Source organism: Schistocerca americana, chromosome 7, assembly GCF_021461395.2.
Source record: "Schistocerca americana isolate TAMUIC-IGC-003095 chromosome 7, iqSchAmer2.1, whole genome shotgun sequence".
NCBI lineage: Eukaryota > Metazoa > Arthropoda > Insecta > Orthoptera > Acrididae > Schistocerca > Schistocerca americana.
This window is the reverse complement of record NC_060125.1, coordinates 353,550,317-353,571,356: the sequence shown is the minus strand read 5'-3', so window position 1 is coordinate 353,571,356 and position 21,040 is coordinate 353,550,317. Positions and strand designations below refer to the sequence as shown.

At 39.8% G+C, this 21,040-nt stretch overlaps 1 pseudogene; it reads right to left on the bottom strand.

Moving 5' to 3' along the window:
• Positions 1 to 11,127: 11,127 nt before the first annotated feature.
• LOC124623322 lies at positions 11,128 to 11,245 on the bottom strand (annotated as a pseudogene).
• Positions 11,246 to 21,040: the final 9,795 nt, after the last annotated feature.

The following is a 21,040-nucleotide window of genomic DNA, read 5'->3' as shown; positions in this document are numbered from 1 at the left end:
GCAGGGGAGGCAAAGTCTCCCGCAAGAAACGTCGATAGTTCCGGCTTGTTACGCGACGTATAAAGGAAGACTGGACCCAAAATACGCTCGCCCATAATCCCGGCCCACACATTCCGCCTGCACCGTAGCTAATGATTTGCTATCACTGCATACTATCCCACAGATGGCTGCTACGAAAGCTGAAGATACTGAAGATACCACTTCCGCGTAAAGGTGGCCTCATCTGTGAACAGGGTGGATGACACAAAACCCGGAATCGTGGTTGCCTGGTGAAGAAATCAGTGACAAAACTGCTAACGATGTGGAGTCTGTCGCTAGTAATCCCTGCACGCGGTGTAAGTGATAAGTGTAGTAACAGTTTGTAAGAGGTCCGAGCAGATGTAATTTCGATGTATTGCTCATGTGCTGCCTGCGATATGCAAGGTCTATGACCAGAGAACAGTCTTGACTGCAGTAGGAACTGTGTAGCTGTAGCAGTAAGTTGTTGCTTGTCTGGAGTCTGCTCTGGTCTGGCGTATTGTGTTGGCTGGCCCGGTCGCGATGCAGCGATGCCGGAGCCTGAGTATTATTGTATAAGGTAAAAAGCAGCCTCGCGCATATGTAGTAATGTTATCTCAAGTTCCATGTAAATGTTTTAAAATTCTCGTAATAATAATCTTGCTCATAAAAAGTAACTTTTAACAATCATTCATTTCAATTTAAAGAATTTACGAATTTCTCCCATCCATGATCATCCCGATTGTTGAAAAAAAAAATCAGTTGCTTCCTTTCATAAATAAGATATACACCGGCCAGCATTGCACAGAGCTGTGCCGGAAAAATTTATTGTAAGAGCAGATATATCCGGCGACTTCACTGAGGTAAGAATTTTTTCCTTTTTTTTTTATTCAGAATGATCTTTCAGGGCCATGACGCAGCACTGCTGTCGTCCAAAATTTACCAGGTTAAATTTACAGTGAATTATTGATAAGTCATAAATGAGCGGCAATTTAATTGAGAGGTTAGTTAGATTGTATTGTTACCAGGTTACTGAATTTATTTTTTTATTGGGACGTTACACTGAATGTGAACAACATAATTATAATTTTTACTGTTGAGAGGTTTAGGAATTTTTCTGTTTCGAGGTTACGCTAAATGTGAATGAATTTTGAGCTTAGATTAAATCAGAAAGAATTTTGTGTGGAGGTTAATGTGAAAAGAAATTTGTAGGGAGGTTACAAATGAGAAATAATTTTGTGGAGAATTCACACTAAATTAGAATCATATTCATATTATTTATTGAATTTTGTGGGGAGGTTACACTTGGCGACAACCGGCCAGGATCGCATTTCTTTGTGAATCTCTGAGAAGTAGTCATATATCTGCTCTTATTTACTTAAATGTAAAAGTGACATCAGGGGATTCATTACGCTTCGATGAATATGTGCTGTAGCGTGCACAGGGCCCCAAGCCGTAGTAGTGCTATTTCATCTTTAGTTTTCTGCACTGCTGCCTTCTCTTTTACTGTCCTTTATATCTATCAAAACAACTCTTCAACTATCGATCTCTCTAGGATTAGAAATGTGTAAAGAAATCTGATAAGACACGTAATACTTGAAAGTGACAGTTTTATTTAGACACTCTCGATATGACAACTACCGCCGTAATTTTAATAACAGATAGAATTGTAATCATCAGTATGTACAACATTTTCAGCAATCGTCAAAATTATCAGCAACAGCATTTAGGTAACAATAGAGGCTTTTCTCCGCAACAGCATCAAAGCCAGCCGGTTAGCATACCTACCCAACAATGTAATGTGCTAGGTCAACCAAGCTTTAATGTTTCGCCGCCTACACGTATAGCGTCGGCTCCGCCAAATAACAACGCACAGCAACAAGGAAATCAGTACGTACAGAAAACACACCATTTCAACTCATATCGCAATGCACCGTATAGAAATGACTATCATGACAGACGTAAAAGTAGTGAGTACAATTTTCAGCGTACGTTTAATAACAGTCGGTCTTACCAGCAGCAAAATCATCCGCAACAACAGATTATCATGAATGAACCAGACAGTCGGTATCATCCCGAACGTAATACGTCAGGAAGAGATAACAGAACAGTACAAATAGTGGAGGTGCCACATCATCCTCCCGCAAATAATACCACGTCAGATAGAATTTGACTAGATACAGCACAGGTTGCATCTTCCAGCAACGTAAGCAATACTTTTGACACAGAGAACCTTGTTCACGAAAATGTTATTACTTTTGACGACATCCGAGACACTCTTTCGCAAAAAAAAAAAAAAGAAAGAAAGAAAAAGAATTCAGCTCCATCCGAACTGCAGAAAGTACACAGCTTATGTCTGTTTTGGTGACTTATCAATTTTGTAAATTACCGTTCGGTTTAACTATTTCTTCAGCAGCATTTATTCGCGGTTTGAATACTACACTTCCGACAGAATTAAAAGACAGAATCACAACGTATGTAGACGACATTCTTATTGCAGAAGCTAACTGGTCTGAACACAATCTGATTCTTGAACAACTGTTGCAAACTTTTCGTGCACAAGGACTCACAGTTAATCTTAGCAAATCGCACTTTGGCAAAACTTCTATAAAATTTCTTGGACATGTAATTTCAGCAGAAGGCATTGCGCCTTACCCGGAAAATCTTCAAGCTTTACGTGACATTACTGTACCTACGACAAAGAAACAACTACGCAGCTTTTTGGGATTAATTAAGTTTTTCCGTAAATTTATTCATTACTCTGCTTTAGACACCCCTAGATTATGTCAATTGACAGATAAAAACACTATTTGGTCCTGGGATAGCCAAGCGCAGTCTGAATTTGTCAATCTGAAACAAGCTTTGTTGAATGCACCACTTTTATCACATCCAGATCTTACTAGAAATTTTTCAATTACCACCGACAGTTCTAACACCGCTTTAGGCGTACACATTTGTCAGAAAATTGAAGAAGACGGTACTACGGTAATTAAAAACATCGCCTTTGCGAGTCGCATTCTGTCACCTGCTGATCGCAATTATTCTGTTACAGAACTTGAAACACATTTGTGTTGTATGGGCATTTACGAGATTTCGGCATTTTCTTTATGGAAGACTTACGACCGTTTACACAGATCATAGTGCTATACAGTTTTATACTTTCAGCAAAATTTACACACGACAGATTAAGCAGATGGAAACTCTATTTACAGGAATTTAATTTTACAATTGTTCACATTCCCGGTACACAAAATATTGTAGCAGACGCACTATCCCGTTCTCTCAGCAACAATCAGCAAGACATCGCAACCAACTTCTGCCAAGCAAATTTTAGCGTCATGTATATTTAACAAGTTGCATTCGAAGATTTCATTTCGGTGTCATTACGAGACATAGCACAAGAGGAGAATAAAGACAACGTATGGAAAGAGATTAAACACCTTTGGCAAGATAGGAATAATGTTACCATCAGAAACCATTACACTGTACGCAATAATATTCTGTTTCGCCGCTCTCACCCTGACAGCAACGATTGGTTACTATGTATTCCTGACGAGCTTGTTAATAAATTAATTTGGTATACTCATTTAAGTTACGCACATTATGGAGCTAGAAAATGTTTTCTTATACTGAGACAGAACTGTTATTTTGCCAACATGGAGAAACGTATTCGACGAGTTTTAGCGTCATGTAAAATCCGCCAGAAAGCTAAGTCAGACACGACTTCACAATGCCTCCGTTACATCCCATTGTACCTGTTAAATTGAGACACATGGCCGCTGTAGACATTTTTGGTCCGATTCCCAGATCTAATAGAGGTTTTGCTACATCTTTGTCGCTGTTGAACTCACTTCAAAATTTGTTACCTTTACTCTGTTACGCAAAGCTACTGCTAAAACTATTTCGAAAGCATTTATAAAACATTTTCTATTTCATGTAGGGCATGTATTGAAAGTAATTTCCGACAATGGACCACAGTTTCGATCTGCTATATGGACACGTATGTTACGAACAAGAAACATTTCTCCGATCTATATATCCAAGTATCACGCTTCATTGAACCCCTGTGAACGACTAGTGAAAGAAATTGGTAAACTATGTAGAATATACCACCATAAAAAACATATTGATTGGGATACACCCATACTGTCATTCCAGGATGTAATTAACTACATACCAAGTGAATCTACTATGTTATCTCCGATTGTTATACTGAAAAATGTTGAACCACCTAACAAAATTAAAGAATTAGTATCCTTTCCTAGATCTCGTCGACTACGCCACCATTAAATAATTGACATTGCACTGAACAACATCAAACGTGCCGCAGAGCGCCGGAGAAGACAGCAAAAATAGGTTTGTACACGCCGTGACTTTCACATTGGACAGAAGATATTAGTACGTACACACTATTTATCCAACAGAGGAAAGAGTAGATGCAGTAAATTTGAGCTTTTATACGTAGGTCCATATCGAATTCGCAGCATTCCTCACCCCAATGTAGTACACGTCGAAACTCTGAGAAACAGAAAAAGTAAAGGCAATCACCATGTCTCCAATATTAAACCCTTTATTGAATGAACATACTTTATGATTTGTCGCACTGTAATGCCGTTTACAGATATTTGTATGAACACTTACTGATGATTATCATATTTTTTCTTGGCAAGTGCACGGCAAGGTAAGGTTAGCAGGTCGCTTTTCTTGTCGTTATACATCAGACCGTGCATATTTTCCATTTTTCGTGTATGTATGATTGTTTTCCTGTTTTGTTTGTATGCACTACGAAATCTTTAAGACATAACAAACACCAGTTGACTTTGACATTTTGCCTTATGATATCTCAACAGCTTGACTATTTTACATTTTTTTGCTACTAAATTATGATACGCTGTGTAAATTTTTTTTGCACCTGAACACTCTCTATGTTTTTGATATAATACGTTTTCTGTCGTGCTATGCTGTCTGCTTAATTATATCAATAGAAACCAGTTTTTGTTTAATGGGTATATGATTTAAATGCAAGATATTAATCCTTATTCATCATTTTCAGAAAGCAATAACGTGTAAAAGAAATAAATCAAACAAACCACAGTGGATTACTATGATATGGAAATTTCACCTTCGGAATGAACGAAAGAAAATGGAATACCTTGTGATGAAGAGTAAATGGATCAGAATTAACAATCATTAACAAGAATATACTACACACATCGTATGATAGCAGTCTTAACTATTATTTTCTTTCAGAATACGAGGCGATTGATGCAGGCTGTCAGACAGAACTACACATCTTAGTTTTAGTGATAAAATATGCTAGAAATAAGAAACTCTATACTATGAATAGTTGTATGAAGTAAATGGTAATATGAATAATGAATAATGAAGTGTCTTTTTTGCAGATGATAATGAATTATGATGAATAATTATATGATATGCTAATATGAATAATGAGGTTTTTCTTTGCAGCTGATGATAGTAATGAAGTTATGGTAATACGAATATGATAATGAATGAAGTGTCTTTTTGCAGATGATAATGAATGATGATGAATAGTTACATGAAGAATATGCTAATATGAATAATGAAGTTTTTCTTTGCAGGTAATGATAGTAATGAAGTTATGGTAATACGAATAATGAAGTTTTTCTCTGCAGATGAGGATAATGATGAAGTTTATATATTTACTGTTGGTTAAGAAATGCTATGTAGTTATTTAAGTATTTGTTGCAGTTCGTTTTGACAGTATGTCTTATGTCGCATGGTATAATGACTGAATGTTTTGGAAAAGACAGCTTGAGTACATACATATTCAGTACACGTTTCATTACCTGTTAATTCGAAGTTCACTACTTTTCAGCATAATATGCGTTTCTTCTTTCAGCTTAATAATCCATTTTGTATTTTTTCCAGGAGAAGCTATTCATGAAATTAATGTGCTATAAGCAGTTAGTCATTAAACCTGTTCTAGTACCTGCATTTTTTTTACCCATTTGTGTGTGTCATTCATGAATGTGATCACATATACTCTTTTTGTTCATAACCTTGCTACAGCTGACTCATGACAAATGACGTTATTTGCAGCAATAAGTCAAAAGCAAATCTTTTCATGCCCCAGCCATTACTTATCGATTTCAACGCAATGCATTGCTGGCACAAAAAAATGTATTACCAGTCCCAAATAATGCTACTAGTTTAAGAGATATTTATAGTACTAGATATTATGCAGATTTGTCAGATGTATTAAATCCATTATATCTATGTATTATTGGACCACAGACCTTGAGTAATAGTTACAGTGTGTTACATTTTAAATATGTCCTATGTCACTTGAATGATGAGTTCTGAGTAATACTGAATCATGTTTTGTAATAATGCATAAACACTATGCCAATAATTTCTGTAAATAATATTTTTGTTATACTCTATAAATGCTATGCCAATAATTAACTCTCATTTTGAATGATGACTTCTGAATAATACTGAATAGTATTTTATAAAAGTATATGAATACTTTGTAACTGGCCAATGAATGCCACTGTTTCTTATATTTTAAATTTGTCTTATGTCACTTACATGCTATTATATATGAATACCAGTAGCTTAATGCCACACTCATCAAGTCCTGTCTTGAATGATGACTTCTCAACAATGCATAAAAATGGTTTGTAACTGGCCAATGTGTGCCAATGATTACTATAACTAGATGAATTATGTTAATGCTATGCCATTAATTACCTCTTGTTTTGAATGATCACTTCTGAATAATGCATAAAAATGGTTTGTAACTGGCCAAAGAGTGCCAATATTTAGTGTAATCAGATGACTTATGAATGATGTTCTGTAATACTCCATACATAGTACAGAAATGTTTAGTAACTAGGCAATAAGTGCCAACAATTACTCAGATCGGTTGATAGACTAGTGTAATTCTCAATGATGTTTAGCATAAGACTTAATGTCCTTCACCTTCTGACCTAATTACCAGAAATTACTGCAATATCCGTTTGTTCTGTCTATCCTCATGATCATGGAGAACTATATTTGGTTTTTGCATGAATTCTACATTGGTGTACCTTACAGGAAAGTGGTGTTGACACATCATGCTGTCCACCACCTTGAACAATGGAGATGTTATTATGGACCCACTGTTTGGTGTACCTAATGTACTACCAAAATGATAACATTGAATATTAATACGACATTTCAGTGTCTTGGCTACACTGATTCATACTTCAGGGAAGAGAACTTCAGATTGTCTCACTTGGTGTTGTGCTTCTGTAGAAAGATATGGACTTTCAGTGCAGCTACGTGCAACCCACTGTGCTACAACCATGATGCAATCCTTCCCTTTCCTTTCCTTTCCTAGTTCTTATAAAATGGTTTATATATATATATATATATATATATATATATATATATATATATATATACAGTGGGTGTGCACTTTGTGCATTTGTTAATACGTTTTGTACTCATTGCATGTGCATTTTGTCATTTCTTGATATGTTCTGTACTCAGTGCATGTTCACTCTATTTCATTTCATGTTCTGCACTTATATATATGTATATACTCTGTGTCTGTAAGCTTAGTTAATTAAGTAGATTTTAGAAAAATTTGTTGCTCATGGCAAGTCCAATTGACTCACCATCGCTGCCAAATTTTTGCCCCCCCCCCCTCTCCCCAGTGGAGGGTTATGTAAGAGGTTGGTTGGTTGGTTGGTTCTGGGGAAGGAGACCAGACAGTGAGGTCATCGGTCTCATCGGGTTAGGGAAGGACGGGGAAGGAAGTCGGCCGTGCCCTTTGAAAGGAACCATCCTGGCATTTGCCTGGAGCGATTTAGGGAAATCACGGAAAACCTAAATCAGGATGCCGGACGCGGGATTGAACCGTCGTCGTCCCGAATGCGAGTCCAGTGTCTAACCACTGCGCCACCTCTCTCGGTATGTAAGAGGTCCGAGCAGATGTAATTTCGATGTATTGCTCATGCGCTGCCTGCGATATGCAAGGTCTATGACCAGAGAGCAGTCTTGACTGCAGTAGGAACTGTGTAGCTGTAGCAGTAAGTTGTTGCTTGTCTGGAGTCTGCTCTGGTCTGGCGTATTGTGTTGGCTGGCCCGGTCGCGATGCAGCGATGCCGGAGCCTGAGTATTATTGTATAAGGTAAAAAGCAGCCTCGCGCATATGTAGTAATGTTATCTCAAGTTCCATGTAAATGTTTTAAAATTCTCGTAATAATAATCTTGCTCATAAAAAGTAACTTTTAACAATCATTCATTTCAATTTAAAGAATTCACTAATTTCTCCCATCCATGATCATCCCGATTGTTGAAAAAAAAAATCAGTTGCTTCCTTTCATAAATAAGATATACACCGGCCAGCATTGCACAGAGCTGTGCCGGAAAAATTTATTGTAAGAGCAGATATATCCGGCGACTTCACTGAGGTAAGAATTTTTTCCTTTTTTTTTTATTCAGAATGATCTTTCAGGGCCATGACGCAGCACTGCTGTCGTCCAAAATTTACCAGGTTAAATTTACAGTGAATTATTGATAAGTCATAAATGAGCGGCAATTTAATTGAGAGGTTAGTTAGATTGTATTGTTACCAGGTTACTGAATTTATTTTTTTATTGGGACGTTACACTGAATGTGAACAACATAATTATAATTTTTACTGTTGAGAGGTTTAGGAATTTTTCTGTTTCGAGGTTACGCTAAATGTGAATGAATTTTGAGCTTAGATTAAATCAGAAAGAATTTTGTGTGGAGGTTAATGTGAAAAGAAATTTGTAGGGAGGTTACAAATGAGAAATAATTTTGTGGAGAATTCACACTAAATTAGAATCATATTCATATTATTTATTGAATTTTGTGGGGAGGTTACACTTAACGTGAATATTATTTATATTATTTATTTGAATTTTGTGGGGAGGTTACAAGTTGTCATGGAGAACGTTCCACACGGTCGTCTGGCGTATCCTGTACTGGAGGGCCTACTGTCTGGAACTGACACGGCGGTCGCTTCCCAGTTAGTCTGGTGTCGCAACATTTCATGTACGTTCTTCATGATTTCCTGCTTCTTGAAACGACCCTCCTCGGACAAACGGCAAAACTCTATTGCAATTATTGAATGTTGCTGTTGTTGTCGGCGGGGACAGGTCTCCTGTTACAACCTTGCTGCCGACCGCCCGTTGCCATTTGCCTTTCTGTAAGTAAACACCATCTCGGCAAGCTCTCGATCCGAATACGGAACCCTTGTGTACAACGCTGTATCACGTGCATTACAAGGTGTGTCAGCAAGTGAAGTTGATCTGACACAACGTTACCAATTACCATAGCAGGAGAGAGCGCTGGACCATGACGTATCTGGAGCAGTACGACCCTCTAAAAGGAAACCACTCATATTGTAACTGTCCCTGCATGAGACGCCGCTTATTAGATCGCGATCTCTGTAACAATGTACGACTGAATAAATTGTTTCTGGTATTGAAACCATGTATTTCCGGGCATAAATTCATGACACCTTTTACGTTCCGTGTCCTCTCATCGTTCAATCCTTAGAGTTTGTACACGTTGGAAAAAAATCACCCATTATACATATGCATATCTACGAGATGCGTTCATTAAGTAATGAAACAGTTTTTTTTCGACCAGTTTCGGTTTAAAAAATGTTATGGGATATGATAGGATATTGTAGCTTCCGCCTCCATTGTTTCATGAACTTCCAAGAGATGGCAGCGCATCAGGTATCCTTTAAAGTTGATTCTGTAACCGAGTTTCTTTTGGCGGAAAACCAGAGCATCGCAGATATTCGCAGGCTCTTGCAGAATGTCTACGGAGACTTGAAAATGAACAAAAGCAAGTCATTGGGCAAGGAATCTGTCATCATCGCAACAAGTTCGCGTTTACCTGTCCGATCTCCTGCGTACCAGCCGGCCGACAGCACTCAGCTGTGACTCCTGCAAAGCTGAAAAGTACGGAGACTCTCATTCGAAGTGATCGAGGGATCACAGTCAAACAACTCGCCGCTGAACTGGACGTCTCTGTTGTTTGTGCTGACACATTCATCCACCAGTTGGAGTACTCAAAAGTGTGTTCCCGCTAGGGTCCTCGCCGCCTAACAGAACACCATGAAGGGCAATGAAGAATCATCTCTGAGGATTTTCTTGCGGGTTACGAGGCTGATGGCGTCAATTTTTTCGCAAACATCATCACAGGTGATGACACATGGATGCATCAATTCACACCGTAACGAAACTGCGATCAATGAACTGGCGCCACACCACCTCTCCTCCGAAAAAAAAGTTCAAAGCCACACCATCAGCCGTTAGTCATGGCGGCCGTCTTCTGGGATTCTTAAGGAGTAATTCTGTAATGCTGCAACGATCAACTCTGGAGTGTATTGTGCTACCCTCTGGAAACTGAAGAAACGACTTCAGGTTGTTCGTTGCCACAAAAATGCAAACGAACTTCTCCTTCTCTATGACAACGTAAGGCCTTACACAACTCTGCGCACATGAGAGGAACTCAAGAAACTTTATTGGACTGCTCTTCCTCATCCACCCTACAGTCCAAATCGTACATCTTTCGGCTTCAATCTTTTTGGCCCAATGAAGGATGCACTCCATCGGAATCAGTATGTGGATGATGGGGAAGTTATTGATGCGACAAAACGTTGGTTCTGACGTCGAAGGGCAGAGTATTACCATGCGCGTATACATCTCCTGCCAACAATGTGACAGAAGGCCGTCGCACTGAACGGAGATTATGTTCGAAAACAGGGTTTTTTAGCCAAGAGAGTGGGGAACAATTTGCTGTACTGAAGTTCAGAAAGAAACCACCCTGCTTTCAAAAAAAAAAGTTTTACATTACTTATTGAACGCCCCTCGTACTTCAGCAGTATGCCTGCTGATTAAAATTCCATAGCACTCCGTCTTCAGGCCACAAGTGGCCCACCGGAACCATCCGACCGCCGTGTCATCCTCAGATGAGGATGCGGATAGGAGGGGCGTGTGGTCAGCACACCGCTCTCCCGGTCGTTATGATGGTTTTCTTTGACCGGAGCCGCTACTATTCGGTCGAGTAGCTACTCAATTGGCATCACGAGGCTGAGTGCAGCCCGAAAAATGGCAACAGCGCATGGCGGCCCCGATGGTCACCCATCCAAGTGCCGGCCACGCCCGATAGCGCTTAACTTCGGTGATCTGACGGGAACCGGTGTATCCACTGCGACAAGGCCGTTGCCACGATATTTCCATGCAGAGTTTGAAAGATGTGTTTTCGTGGGCTATGTCTCCGTCGTGGACAGTTGCAGTCCTTACAACACTAACATGAGGTGCAACTTCGCTTCTGCCTGTGTCAAGGACGTCTTCCACGCAGTGTGTTCGGATATTCTCTATGGCTTTCTGGAAAACGCACGACGTGAACCTCAGGTCCGAGTTACACTTCCTTAGGAATCTCATGAAATAACAGATAATGCTGTGTTCCTTACAGTTACTGCTTGCAGAAATCGTGTTGATTCCTGCATAACTGTAATTTGCTCTGGAGAAAAGTCTCCATAAGTGAGCACAATACATATTGCACGATTGAAGAAGACAAACAGCCCATACCGTCGCCATTTTCACTGTTACGCGCACACTGTATTTTGAAAACAATACAGCAATGCATGTCGGAGGGAGGGAGGGGGTGGTGGTGAAAGAACTCGAACGTAAAGCAATTACTCTGCAAAGAGCCACCTGATCCCACGGGTCCTCTGATAACAAAATACTCTGAAAATATTCATCCCTGAGGAGCTCCGTTAGTTCACTGCGCATTTACAGAGAAATCGGTCCCCCTTCTGGAATCGGTTTACCACCGGACGCTGCAACAACGAAACGAGGCACGTATCCAGAAAAGTTTACTCAATTCTCCAAGAGGGATATCGGAAGACGGATGTATGAGATTTGAATAAACTGCAGCTTTTTCTAGATACGTGCCTCGTTTCGTTGTTGCAGCGTCCAGTGGTAAACCGATGCCAGAAGGGGGACCGCTTTCTCCGTAAATACGCAATGAACCAACGGAGCTTCCTCAGGGATGTATATTTTCAGCGTATTTTGATATGAGGGACCCGTGGGGTCAAGTGGCTCGTTACAAAGTAATTGCCTTAGTCTGAGTTCCTTCACCACCTCCCCCTCCCTCCCACCGACGTGAATAGCTGTATTGTGTTCAAAATACAATATACGAGTAACAGTGAAAATGACGACGGTATGCGCTGTTTGTCTTTTTCATCAACAGACATGTTCCATTGACTCACTATATATACTGTTGAAAAATGCAACGGCCACTGTACTTTTCAGCCTCAAGTTTAAATTCATTGCTCGTTTCAGGATGGGCAGGTTTACTGATAAAGGGTTGACCCATATTCACCCCGTGTACAGAATGACTGAATGCAACGGAAGAGCGGATAACGTCACTATGCTAAAAAGTAATTTGTTCCCGCAGCATCGAGGAAACCTTGTCACGGTACTTCAAATGGTTCAGATGGCTCTAAGCACTATGGGACTTAACATGTGAGGTCATCAGCCTCCTATACTTAGAACTACTTAAACCTAACGAACCTAAGGACATCACACACATCCATGCCTGAGGCAGGATTCGAACCTGCGACCATAGCAGCAGTGCGGTTCCGGACTGAAGTGCCTAGAACCGATCAGCCACAGAGGCCGTCGTCACGGTACTTTCGCATCTGCAGCTACTACAATTCTTCATAGGTAAACCTTTTCATAATGTCGCGTATCAGCGTTACAGTGCAACTAACAGTACCGGAAAAACAGCCCGAGACATAGTCGCGCAATACTGAATGCAGTGTTTATCGTGAAGAGTAAAGTGGGCATTAGTGATATCAAAAGTGTGAACGTGAGCCAACGCAACAGATTTGCACAGAAACCAGACACACTATGCACACCATCCACATCTGTAGTGTTTTGCAGATACTTTTAATGCAATACAGATACAAGGATAAAAGGAGGCGGGAACGAACCCGAAATGCTTCTTTCCTCTCAGACTGCAGGTAAATACTCAGAAAATAATCTTGAATGACCTTCGAAGTTTTGTTCGTTGAGTTCGGATTCACCATGCCTAAAGGTACCCGTTCAAATCCCTTAGACATACCTCCATCCAGGGATTTCAGATATTCTTCTATACCACGCTCATTTATTTCTATGTTTGATATTTACGCTCGGTCGTTTTACAACTGCGTTGTGACCTTCTTCGGTGAAGTAATTTTGGAAGACAAAATTTAGAATAATGGTGTTCCGATGATCATGTTCCGTTTCGGTGCAACTGTCATCGACAAGCATTAGGACAGACAACTTTCCTCCATTGACTGATTTTCCTCACTACCAAAACTTTTAAAACTTTTGAAAGGAGTATACTGGGCCGCGCCTGTGTGTCCTACCAGAAAAAGACAAGAATATTAATAAATTAAAATGCAACTAGTATGCTATAAACAACGAAAGTCTCCGATAGGCTCGATAATGAGGATCACTGCTGTGCGCAATCGCAGAGCCAAAGATCTCTGGTCTGAAATTATTATAGTGTTAGAGTAAGAGAGCGCTGGTCGCACAGTTGTAGGTAGCTGTCTGTGAGGCAAAGACGACGGAATATCCAGTTTTTGGGATGTGCTGTGTGAAGCCACCAAGAGTTAGATTAATGTAGAAATGTCAGTATTGTTGGACATGGAAGCAGAAGTCTTCCTGAAAATAAGGTAGAGGTCTTCAATAATTGTTATTTCTGTTTTTACCAGCCCGTTAGTATAGATAAGGTTGGCTGATAATTTGTAATTGTTGAATAGCCCCGGAATGTACATAAACTGTTTTGATAAAAAGGTTAGTTAGATATTTCACTTTTTAACGCTTCTAAGATTTGTTAACATAGCTGTATTTAATTTGGTGATTTGTATTTATGTTGAATTAATGTAGTTAGAAAATATAATTGCGTAGGCTTCCGCGGCCAGAGGCAGTCGACATAAAAGTTTTCTGGGTTTGGTACCGCGTCATAATATAAAAACGACTGCTGCTATAGAAAAACCAACGTTTCGGCCACGATTGCAGTGGCCTTCTTCTGGGTCTAATGGTGCGTTCTAGCTATGCAGTGTCCTTTATATAAAAAAATATCGTGGCCGAAACGTTGGTTTTTCTATAGCAGCAGAAGTTTTTATATTATGACGCGGTACGAAACCCAGAAAACTTTTATGTCGACTAGTTAGATAATACTTGCAGTTAATATCTCATTGTTTGTGAATCGATTATGAGTACTGTAACTTCAGTTTTAAGATGTTTTTGAAAAGACAAACTTAAATTGCAATATAATTTTGCTAAAAAAGCTGTGTTATTAATTCACCATAATCAGTACCGCCTTCCAGTCCAGGTCATATATTTTTTAAAGAAGCTGGATTTTTTAAATATCCTAGTTTATCAGCCAAATGAATTTCACTTGCATTTAAAATATTATGGCCAGCATTGCACACTGCTGGGCCTGTAGTTAGCATATTCATAATTTTTTTTATTAGAGACGAAAAATACGCGTTCCACCATTGCTGCTTTAGAGGTAAGACAGTTTAATTAATTTGCTGTGTGCACAGGGACCAAAGTTATCAGTTTTGAACAGGGCCAGATGATTGAGTGCCTAAGGGGCTTAATGTATTTTGCAGTTACTGTATTTCTTTATTGGTATTGGGCGTTGCATTGCTCAATCGAATTGTGTAAAGTTTTACTAACAATAACACAGAGTGAGTACACCACATGCAGTTACAACACGACACACGACAATTCCAGTTCTGCATCCATTCCAAAGTCCAGACATTGATTCAGCGTAATCTTAAAGCATTAATCTTTTTAAAGAACGGCTTCTTAAGATACTTCAGTAACTCAGCAGATGAGACCTCGTTTTCAAACTAACTGAACGCTTCTCGCACAATGGTTCTCACACTTACATTATTACGTTTCGTTTTTGTTCGTAGGTAAGGGTCTCTTTTTATTGTTCCTTCCTGATGCTGTAATAGAACCACTGGGGATCATTCCGATCATTCACTATGTTCAGCGTCCGAAGCTCGTGGTCTAGTGGCTAGCGTTGATCCCTCTGGATCATGGGGTCTCGGGTTCGATTCCCGGCCGGATTGGGAATTTTCTCTGCCCCGGGACTGAGTATTCGTGTTGTCCTCACCATTTCATCGTCATCATCATTCGTGACTGTGCTTAGATTGGACTGTGACAGAAATTGGAATATGTAAAAATTGTGACTTTGTCTGGGCGCTGATGCCCGCGCAGTTGAGCGCCCCACAAACTATACATCATGATGAAATACTGTGTTCCGTGGTACTAACGAACCAACCAGAAAGCCTGTCTGTGATATGTTTAAAGAGGTGGTAGCCGTAGATATGAAGCTTATAGCCACTCCACAGTCACGCATATACTTGCTGGACTAACACTGATAGTACGAATACAGGAATGCATCGGAAAATAAATCAGTTTCTGTCATAAGATGCACTGTCTTCCAATGGCAAGCGAAGGTCTCTGAGCCGTACGCGGGCATTTTCGCTCCTCAATTATTCAGCAGTGCTCCTGACGTTCCTTCGTAACGCGGGAGTCTCTAATGGTTCATTAACAACTCGAGAGAGCAGAACGGCGCTTCCCCTAAATGGTTTCAAGCTAAGGGAACTGTCTGGTTGTCAATTTTTAATAGTGTTACTATTATTATCCAGTGGAGTAATGAATCAAATATAGTTTGGTTTTTACTGGAACCAGTTCATCTGAACATCATTCGAAGGCTCTTGAAGAGAACAATTACCAAATGATTGCTAATGTTTTCAAACGAACTCTCCGTTCAGCAAGAAATGTACCGACTGTGAAGAAGAGCGCTTCTGCTCAGCTATATGTTTCGCTACAGAAATTAACAAACGTTGTTTTATTCCACTATCTTTCCAAGAGATCTGTAATACCGATAACGAAATACGTCACTCAATCTTTTTTAATGCTAAACCTATGATTATCTTAAAACCTCTGATGTTAAGCAAGATAATAATACCCATACATCCATACGTATTACTCGTATAAAAATGGATGTGCGTGTAAATTTATGCACATGTGTATGATTGTTCTCCATCTCCTCCTTAAGCACTGGACCGATTTCAATTAAATTAGACACACATTTCACTTACCGTCAGGAAATCATCACTGTGTGGGTAAAAACCACCTACCAAATCTATTTAAGGGTTGGGGGAGAAAGAGGAGTGTAACCCACTCTGCGCGAATACCTTTATTCAGTCATACAGTATTTGAGAGTGAGAACATTTAGTGACTCGGAACAAACTTCACACAGAATTTCAAACCCTTACGAAACTTTTTCTCGCTGTCAATTTCCACAAAATGATGAAAGGAGGAAAGTTTATCGCCTACTACATTTTCGCTGCTTATACAGCAAAACTGCCACTCGAAGCATGTGGTTTTAATGTGTTATATCTTTACTAGTAAATGTATTCGCGACACACTTTTCAGACAGTTTTGATATATAACACTGAATGTGCCAGCAAAATTATGTCACTGTACGACACATAGTCCAAGAGAAATAACGTCATACCACTGAGATGCGTGAAAGACTACCGCATCACGATGTTTGAAGTTATGATCTGTTTATTGCTAAACGTACTCACAGGACATTTCGAAGGCAGTAGTTACACATACCACTGGATGTCACAGCAAAATTATATCATTTTAGAGGATATAATTCAGGAGCCAGACATTATAAACATTAAGCTGCCTGGAAATGAAACGCCAGATGAAATTCGCCATAGATAGAGGTGAAGTACGTGTACAAATACGTGTGAAATATCTTTAATGTATGTGAAACATATTTGACATACGCGTACGCGGGCAGAGCTATGGGTGAAAACCTCTTCCTAAACTCCTGGAATGATTTCAACCAAGTCTAGTAGGGTTTCGAAGCCGAATGACTGTAGGAAGATACGAGACGAGTTAGACAAAATCTCTAGTTGGTGTGATGAGTGGCAGCTAGCTCTAATTGCGGAAAAATGTAAGTTGATGCGGATGAGCAGGAATAACAAACCTGTAATGTCTGGTTAAAGTATTACTAGTGTCCTGCTTGATACAGTCAATTCGTTTTAATGTCTGGGCGTAATGTTGCAAAGTGATATGAAACGGAACGAGTATTTGAGAACTGTGGTACAGAAGGCGAATGATCGACTTTAGTTTATTGGGAGAATATTAGAAAAGAATGGTTCACTCTAAAGGAACAGCATATAGGTCGCTGGTGCGACCAATTCTTGAGTATTGCTCGAGTGTTTTGGTTCCGCACCATATCGGACTGAAGGAAGATATCGAAGCAATTCAGAGGCGGACTGCTGGATTTGTTACCAGTAGGCTCGAACAACACGTAAGTGTTACGGAGATGCATCGGTAACTCAAATGGGAATTCCTGGAGGGAAGGCAACTTTTTTTTCGAGAAACACAGTTGAAAAAACCTTGAGATCCGGACTTTCAAGCTGACTGTCGAATGATTCTACTGCCGCCCACAAGCATTGCACATAATGATCACAAAGATGAAATTCAAGAAATTAGGGTTCTTACGAGAGCATATAGGCAGGCGTTTTTCCCTCGCTCTAGTTGCCAGTGGAACTGGAAAGGGAAACGACAATTCGTTGTATAGATACTCCCCGCCACCCACCGTACGGTGGCTTGCGAAGGATCTATGTAGATGTAGACATATTAGTTATGATCTGCAAAGAAATACTGTTAGGGTAAGAAACACCAGCGTCAAGTTGGGATGAGCATGATAACGTTGAGAGTGGAGGCAGGAGATAGAGAGACAGCCAGGTGGGGAGAAGGACATGCATACGGGTAAGGGGAAGGAGGAGATGGACGGAGATAGGACGACGTGGACAGAGAAAGGAAGCAGGAAAAGATGGGCAGAGCAGGGGGAGGAAGAGGTAGAGGTAGAGGTAGAGTGAGAGAGAAAATGGTTCAAATGGCTCTGAGCGCTATGGGACTTAACATCGATGGTCATCAGTCCCCTAGAACTACTTAAACCTAACTAACCTAAGGACAGCACACAACACCCAGCCATCACGAGGCAGACAAAATCCCTGACCCCGCCGGGAACCGAACCCGGGAACCCGGGCGTGGGAAGCGAGAACGCTACCGCACGACCACGAGATGCGGGCAGAGAGAGAGAGAGAGAGAGAGAGAGAGAGAGAGAGAGAGAGGAGGGGTACGATGAGGAGAGGGAGGGCGTGAGGTAGGCGGGGGGTGGGATTAGATGGACTAATAGAAAATTGGAATAAATACTTACGCAGGCAACGCTGTGACCTTAGTGACTTATGTATAAAACACCACAAGAAATAACTATTTAATAAGAATAGGAAATGTTTACATTAAGTAAAAAAGTAAACAAAAAAGAAGTAAAATAAAAGCCGCTGCAGTTCGATAGTGACTGACGTGTGATTCTTCCTGTAAAGACGTAATGAAAAGATCTCTTTGCCGTAGGTGTTCCAGAATCAAGCAATTCAGAACACATCATTTCAGCCGATTGCATTATTTAATAATCACCATGAGCTGCTCGTACACGTAAGTTGCTGGTAACTTCTAAATGAGACGATATTCTACGCACAGTAAAGTGATGTGTCAACACTTGCCAACATTTTGCCTTTCTCTTCCGCTTCCCCCTTCCCCACGCCCTCTCTCTCTCTCTCTCTCTCTCTCTCTCTCTCTCTCTCTCTACTTACTTATCTCTCGTAAACATCCTGAAATGAAATACAACAGCGAAGAGACCGTAAAATACATTGTTTTTCTTGTGACCTTCAGTCCAAAGACTCATTTGATGCAACTCTCAGCGCTACTCTATCCTGTAACAGCATCTTCATCTCCGAATACCTACTGCAAATTATATCCTTCTGAATCTCCTTACCGTATTCACTTCTTGATCTCTCTCTACATTTTTCACCATTCACACTTCCCTCCATTACTAAATTGGTGATCCCTTGACATCCATCTAATCTTCAACATTCTTCTGTAGCGCCACATTTCGAAAGCTTCCATTCTGTTTTTGTCTAAACTGTTTATCGTCTCTGTTTCGCTTCCGTAATGGCTACACTTCATACAAACACTTCCAGAAAAGACTTCCTGATACTTAAATCTACACTCAATGTTAACAAATATCTCTTCTTCAGAAATGCTTTCCTTGCCATCACCAGGCTACATTTTATATCTGTATATTTCGACCATCATCAGTTATTTTGCTGGAGAAATAACAAAACTCATCTACTACTTTAAGCGTCTCATTTCCTAACCTAACTTCCTCAGAATCATGAGATTTAATTCGACTACATTCCATTATCCTCGTTTTGTTTTTGTTGCTGATCATCTTATATGCTGCTTTCAAGACACTGTCCATTCCGTTCAACTGCTTTTCCAAGTCGTTTGCTGTCTCTGGATTATTTGTATAAATATTTACTCGAGAAAGATACGTTATTTATAGCGTGGAAGTGAAATATATTTACTTACCAGTTCTACGTATCGATTTGTGGAAATGAGGAAACACGTATCTGAGATAAGAAATATCGCCACTCATTGAAGTATATCACAAATCGCTTTATATCAAACATAGATTTAATTGTCTGCAAGTATTTTCTGACAGTATTTGTTTGGAGTGTAATTTTTTAGGGAAATGAAACATGGACGATAGACAATACAAGCCGCGCGGGATTAGCCGAGCGGTCTAGGCGCTTTAGTCGACTGTGCGGCTGGTCCCGGCGGAGGTTAGAGTCCTCCCTCGGGCATGGGTGTGTGTGTTCGTCCTTAGAATAACTTAGGTTAAGTAGTGTGTAAGCTTAGGGACTGACGACCTTAGCAGTTAAGTCCCATAAGATTTCACACACATTTGAACATTTGATAAACAATGTAAGTAATAAGATACTAAATAACTTTTTAAGTGCAGCGTTAAAGAAAAGTTATGTTGATTAGATCGGCGGTTGAGGAGATACGGATTCGAATTATGGAGAAAAGAGTTTTATGACACAACATGAATAAAACAATGTTTGTTGCTAGGGGACACTCTATGGCATAAAAGAGAGAAATGGATAAAGTTTGTGGTGCAAACCTGTGACCGGACTATTTATCGGCCTCGCTGTTGAATATAGCCCTTCTATCGGACGCGGCCCTCGGAGGGGAAGGGGTGGCAAGTAGTGACTAGGCAACCGACTGGTTTTATCAACCGACTGGCCTTTCGACTGTTCTTTCGTGCAGTCGGTTTCGTCAGTAAAATGAAATAGCCGAACGAATCTTGTCTCCGCAGCCGTGTCACCTATGTGGATGTTTTCACCCACTCTCCGGGTTCCAGTGGTTCCACAAAGTGAGAGACAACTGATTGAATGTTTCACTCAGTAATAGGATCTGAGTGATTTACTTATATACTTTTTTCGTCCTTTTCGGCTATACATTTGCCATAACTAGGATTGCCAAACTTAGGGAGAGAAATAACGAATCTTATTTCATGAAGAGATGAATAAAAATTATATTTCTAAAAACGAAGTAATTTAAAATTTTTAATGTGTTTATTTGCTTAAATACAAATTTTTCGTACTTATGACACTAAGTATAAATTTATGTTTAGCTAAACGTACAAATACATTTTTATTTCAGTATATTGAACCTTTGTATTACACCTATAATTGATAGTTCTCTTTCGATAAATGCTGAGATGACGTGAACAGAAAACATGTAAGACACAATTTGTGAAATTTTTGGTCACTTAATCAATTACTTTTCTGCATGTACAAGTACTATCCCTTGTCGGAAAAATTATTTTTCGCTAGAAATACTTGTCATCATTCTTTATTTTTGTAAAGTCTCAATATTAATCAAACTTGGAGATGCTGCACATCACATTGAATTTATCTTGAGGATCACTTCTTATGGTGTCATATTGCTTCTTCGTTTCCCACGCTAGTGAGCGTTTCGGAATTTTGATGCGCCATAAATTTCATTGTTAC